The 6,421-nt window shown below is 45.6% G+C and overlaps 1 long non-coding RNA gene across 1 annotated transcript; it reads right to left on the bottom strand.

Moving 5' to 3' along the window:
* Window positions 1–507: 507 nt before the first annotated feature.
* LOC131493242 (uncharacterized) lies at window positions 508–6,253 on the bottom strand. Its single transcript, XR_009252536.1, has 3 exons — window positions 5,826–6,253; window positions 2,881–3,021; window positions 508–953 (listed from the first exon to the last, which is right to left on the bottom strand). It is a non-coding gene; the product is annotated as an uncharacterized LOC131493242 (long non-coding RNA).
* Window positions 6,254–6,421: the final 168 nt, after the last annotated feature.

Raw genomic sequence — 6,421 nt, 5'->3', positions numbered from 1 at the left:
CTTGATTACAGATCTGCCTCCTGGAACTCTATTAAATCCTGTGTTTGGTCTTCAGCTTTTTTTGCTCTCCCACTGCTATAGATAAGGGCCTCTTTGTAACCCATCAAAGAGGCTGTTGGCCTTCACAGTTAATTTTCAATGTTTGGTTACTGCTCTCAGCTTTTCGTTATCTCTTGGCAGGGCTCAATGCAACTTAATAACAGCCAGGCAATTCCACTGTCCCTGTATTCACTACTACCCCTCCGCCTTCCCCACATGCCTGAATTGTTACACCACAGGAACATTTTCCCACTGTACCATCCGTGAAAGCAACTGGGTTGCCATCTTGTCTCAGACTATCTAGCCCACATACTATCTGGGAGGGGTTCTTACTGCCAGCCAGGCAGTGAGTAGTGCAGTTCCCAAACCCCATCTGACTGCCTGCTTTTTCAGACCACCCTGGGAACCAACCTGAGTCAATTCAGGCGGTCTGGGAAACAGATGCTGAGGCAACATTAGGGATGCAAGAGGTTCACTGGGTATTAATGTCTATGAATGAAAAAGGGGAAGGAAGCAGGAAAGGATACAGAAGGCTCTGATACCCCTGAAAGGAAAGGACGTAGGAAGCAAAATTGGGTAAGGAGAACCTCATGATGCAGATCCTTCCAAGCTCCAGTCAACCCAATGGAAAGCTCCAGAACAGAGTGTCTGGTAGAGAAGTTTCATAGTGAGCAGAAATGGCCAAGCCCTAACCCCCATACCAGGCCTGGGGACAGTGGGGCCTTACCTCTGACACTGTAATGGATCCCAAAGGTGATGTATGTAGCTGGAGGCTGACAGCTGCCTGCACACCAGTAGTTGAATGGCAGATTCTTTCGCCAAGGGAGATCTGAGCCACACGGTCCCCATGGCTGCCACACCAGGTATTTTGTCTCGGAATTCAATGTTATGTCCATATATCCTCTTCCCTCTCTCTGTATTTGAGATGTACATTCAAAAAAAAATAAATTCACATAAAGAATCTAAGCAAATCCGGCAGTTGGTGGGACTGTGCCGAAACTCTCTGCCACAATGGACTGGGAGGGAACTTGGGGCTTGGGGAATGTGTATGGGTTTACGCTGCCAAGCTTCTGCCTCCTTCACTGATGAGGAAAGGGAAGTAAGATGAGAGGTGGAATCAGCTGTTGTTTGGGTGTGTGGAGGCAAGCTGGCTCTCTCATCAGAATGGCATCTTAACAACTCAGAAAAAAAATTATGCAGAAGGAATCTGTTCCTTTTAATTTCCCTTGGAATTGAAAATATCTAGTCTTTCTGCTCTTTTTTTTCTCCTTTGAAATGATACTCTTATTTTGAATGTATACTGGAGATCTGGACATACTGGAATTTGGTTGCTCAGAGAGTTAGAGGTGGGGCAGCAGGGAGGACAAATGGGTGAGCAAGTGTGAGATGACATGAAAAGCTTGGGGACGGGGTTGTCCCTTGTTAGGGATCATCTCTGATTAGGCCTTAGGCTGAAAAGGTTGCTTGGAATGCTTTGTCCCAAACAGTTACCTTGTTATAATATACATCAGATATGGTTACACTTACTCATGTTCCCAGCCCTCTAGAAGAGAGGAGTTGGAAGACAGAACATGACTTTTTTTTTTTCCCTCCAAGAAGCTCAAAGAAACAATGTAATTATGAAATCTGGGATCATCTTAATATTTCAGAGCAAACGGTGTCCCAGAGATTTTAGGAGACGTGGCTAATACTATAGATTTCCCAGAAGTAAAACGTGAATACAGGTCTCTGGCTCCTGACTCAGGGCTCTGCCTCAATGATGTCCACTCATAAAATCTCTGTGGAATGAGCGGAACACATGAGTCAGAACGAAATATCTTTGGGGGACTTTTGGGAGATCCTGAACCCAAAGGTTGGAAGAGTATATCAAGTGAATATATAAAGCTAACCTTTCTTACTATCTTTCCTAATAACTCTCATAACAGAAATTTTACTCAACCAGGAAAAGCCCCAAGCCTTAGTATAATTACATGTCATTATTGCTCTTGGAGAGCAAAATACTTGTAAACAAAGCTCCAGAAAGACATGATGAGTAGTGTGTGGAAGGACATCAGGGTGAGTGGTCCCTTTCTTTCTCTCCCTTTGCTACCACTGCAGGGCAGGGCTTACCTCAACCAAGTCTTGCCATTGCATTCTTCATATTGACCCTGACCTAGATTAACCCTCTTTTTTTTTTTTTTTTTTTTTTTTGAGAGAGAGAGAGAGAGAGAGAGAGAGAGAGAGAATCCTAAACAAGTTCCAGGCTCAGTACAGAGTCCAACATGGGGCTTGATCCCATGACCTTGGAATTATGACCTCAGCCAAAATCAAGAGTCAGATGCTCAACTGACTGAACCACCCAGGCACCCCTAGATTAACCCTTTTAAGTACTGCTACCTTCTCACTCAAAAACCTTCAACAGTTCTCCATTACAAATAAAGCCCACATTCCTTACCTTGATATTCAAGGCTTTATATAATCTATTCTATAATCTACCTCTCCAGTCTTATTTCCCACTATGTCCCTGTCTCTTTGATGAGGCTGCAGGGTCTCTTTCCAATTCCCACAACAGACATTTATGCTTTCCTGCCCCAGGGCCTTTGCACAATACCTGGTCCTCATTCTTCCTCCCCTTCACATACCTATTTACTCAACACTTAGATTAAATACTACCCTCTTCTAGTTGAAAGGGAGGCTTTGTGGTAGCACTTCATTTGAACCATTTATTTGGCACTTATTGTATTCTCCTGTAGAACAGTTCTAAAACGGTTTACAAAGTCTCCAGCTCTCAAAATCACCCTTTTCTCTGGCAGGTCAAATGACATGGTGAACTAAAGTGATCTTCAACTCCCCACTCCTTACCTGGTCTTCCAATTTAAGTTCCACAGACTTTTCCTTTTCCTCTAGGTCCGGGCTTTGCTAACTCACACACACTCTCCCTTATTTCTTGAATCTTGCTAGCTCTTCTGGCTTATTCTCAAAATATAACCAAGTCTCTCCTTCCTAAAAACAAAATAAAACAAACGTAAAACTTCCCTTTTATTTTACCGTTTTTCTTTAAGTCAAGGTACCCTTTCCTTCTCTTCATATATAGTACTTCTGTCATTGCAGTCTGAGCTGAGGGTCTGCCCTCGACTGAAACTTACATCTGGGAAATCAACCATAAATTCAAAATGTCAAATTCCCATCTCTTCTCCTACTCCAACACCTCTCTTCCATGGACTTTTTCACCTACCTCTCTGAATCCTCCCTCAGTGATTTTTGTGTTTCTCCCATGTGTTCCCTATTTTTAAAGGTTCGTTCTTTGGTCCTCTTTGTAAACTTGCATATCTCTGAGGATGATTCTTGGATCTGTTTCTACTCCTAACTTCTCTTTTAAGCTTCATTTCCAGTTGTTTGCTAGACTTTTTTTTTTTTTTTTTTTGTGGATGTCCACCTACTTTCCAACATGGCAAGTTCCAAAGTTAATTTATTATATTCTTCCTCTTCTGGATCCTCCCCCAGCTCCCTTTTGTCTCCTGTCCTTTCAATCTCAGCCAGTGGCATCACCTTTTTCCAGTTATTTATCTTTACTCTTCCTGTGCAGCCCTCCCTGCCACTCCTTAGGGATTGGCCAAAGATTTAACAGGTGGTTTTTTTTAATGTTTATTTTTGACAGAGAGAGAGAGAGAGGGAGAGTGAGTGCACGTGTGGAGGAGGGGCAGAGAGAGAGGGAGAGACACAGGATCCAAAGTAGGCTCTGTGCTGACAGCAGAGAGCCTGACGTGGGGCATGAAACATAAGATCATGACCTGAGCTGAAGTCAGAAGCTTAACCCACTGAGCCACCCAGATGCCCCTAACAGGTGATCTTTAAGGCAACCATTTGCTTTAAAGTTGTTAGTGGTAGTTGTTGTTAGTGGTAGTTGTGATGACTTGGGAAACTCAGGAAAGAACAGAGGAAAGAATTTGGTTCTAAATTCATTTCTTGGCGAAAACTAAAATTTTCTCTTTTGTACCACTTCACAAAAAGTACAATTACCCACTTGAACATACAACGATGTAATTCATTCCTTCTTTCGGAATATTATATTTCCTCTGATTTCCTACCATTGCCATATTTGTAAACTGGCCAGTTTTTCAAATTGTAATATTTCTTTTTTTTTATGTTTATTTATTTTTAAGAATGAGAGAGACAGAGCCTGAGCAGGGGAGGGGCAGAGAGAGAGGGAGACACAGAATCCAAAGCAGGCTCCAAGCTCCAAGCTGTCAACACAGAGCCTGACTCCGGGCTCGAAATCACGAAACGTGAGATCATGACCTGAGCTAAAGTTGGACACCCCACTGACTGAACCACCCAGGTGCCCCAAATTGTAATACTTCTTAAGGAGAGGGGAACACAAACTCAGGACAATGACCTTGGTGTCACCTTTACTGCCTGTGCCTGATGGTGTTGTCCCTCTGAGATTGAGTGCTTCCTTCAGGAACAGACACTGATGGTGACTCTGAGGCCTCCTGGTTTTTCCTTGCAATCTGTGGCCAGAATGCTGGGGTGGGGTGTCTCTTTTTACCACCCTAACTTTGTGTTTACTAGTTTACTACAAATACACTAAGTATCCTAATTATTAAGGGGTTACCCATGAGACTTTAGGCATTTCCACTTTTCCAGTGTCTGGATCAATTAACAATCTCCCATTGCAAATATATATATACATACATATGTGTATATACATATATATATACACATATATATACACACACATATATATATATATACATGTGTATATATATACATATATATTTGCAATGGGAGATTGTTAATTGATATATACATATATCATATATATATACATATATATGTGTGTGTGTATATATATATATATATATATATATATATATATATATATACATTTTTAAAATCTTCCCACTGGTCTGGAGATAACACATCCTGGAGGGGTGTTTCTTCTTGGTTCCCCACCCCACACCTCTTCGCCGTCCCCTCCCCTAGTCAGTGGCAGGTTTGAGGACTCTAATCCCTGTAGAGGCTTCCCTAGGAATGCAGAGACTTTGCATCCTAGCCACAGAACTGGTAGGTGGACTTTATCCTCCAGGACCCACACCTAGCTACGCTGAGATGAGGGCGGGGGGCGGGGGGGGGGGGGCGGATAGGAAATGAGCGCCAGCGAATGCACCAGACTGTCAGCTGCATTTAAGATTCCTCTCCAGGGGCGCCTGGGTGGCTCAGTCGGTTGAGCGCCGGCTTCGGCTCAGGTGATGATCTCACAGTCTGTGAGTTTGAGCCCCGCTCAAACTCCGTGCTGTCAGCTCAGAGCCTGGAGCCCGCTTCCGATTCTGTGTCTCCCTCTCTCTCTCTGCCCCTCCCCCGCTCATGCTCTGTCTCTCTCTCTCTCTCTCTCTCTGTCAAAAATAAATAAACATTAAAAAAAAAATTCCTCTTCAACCTGAAATAGGTACAGAATAAATATTTGCTGAGTGAGAACAATATTCAGCGCCCAGCACCCCTAAGGTAATCTCCTTTTTACATAGGTCTCCGGTTAAAATCTAGGCAGCTAGCTGTAAGGCTGTTGACCCACAGCTAGCCTATTAGCAGGGGGCCCACAGTTTGCTGAGCCCCTGACCTGACTTTACTCGTCTGGGGTCGGGAGCAGTCTCTCCATCTCTCGGAAGTGGATTCACAACCTAGGGTTGAGTCCCCTTTTGTTTAGAGTGAGGGTCGTTCCTATTCATTGCAAGCTCACATCCCCCTTCAAAGTAAAGTTAGATTTATGTTTGCCCAGTTCCCATTCATTCTACAAATTAAGCGCCTACTGTGTGCCGGTCCCTGTTGCAGGCATCCGGGGTTGCGGCGAACAAAACAAGAGATCCTTCCCCTAGTGGAGCTTAAGGTAGGACGAGAGGCACACGATGGATACGATTAAAAAAATTAAATTATATAATTTGGAAGATAAATCCTACGGAGAGAGAGGTTCCAGGCTGGACAATGATTTGTGGAGGCCAGGAGAGGGGGGCCGCGGCTCAGGCTGCGACACGAGCTGAGATCGCGGGGCGCTGGCGGAGCGGGGAGACACCCTGTGCAAAGGGGCAGCGGCGCAATCCGGTCGGTGCGGACACAGGTGAGGGCACACAGCGGTGCAGACGGGGGCCCCGCGGAGCAGGGCGCGGGGGAAGGGCTGCCTCCCACCGAGGCCAGAAGATGCTCCGGCGCGCGGCTCCCTCCTGGGGCCCAGCCGCACCGACCGCGACGCCCCCAAAATGGCCTCCCGTGCACCGCCCCCCAACCCGCCCGCCGGCCCACGTGACCCGGCGTCCCCACCCCAGCCCGCGACCCCCGGTCCGGGTGCCTAGGGCGAACGGCCCCGCCCCCCGCGGGAAAAGGACCAACCAGAGGAAGGGAAAGGCGGGGC

The sequence above is a fragment of the Neofelis nebulosa genome, chromosome 2 (assembly GCF_028018385.1).
Source record: "Neofelis nebulosa isolate mNeoNeb1 chromosome 2, mNeoNeb1.pri, whole genome shotgun sequence".
Taxonomy (NCBI): Eukaryota; Metazoa; Chordata; class Mammalia; order Carnivora; family Felidae; genus Neofelis; species Neofelis nebulosa.
Note: the sequence above shows the minus strand (reverse complement) of the source record. Positions and strands in the feature narration are given on the sequence as shown.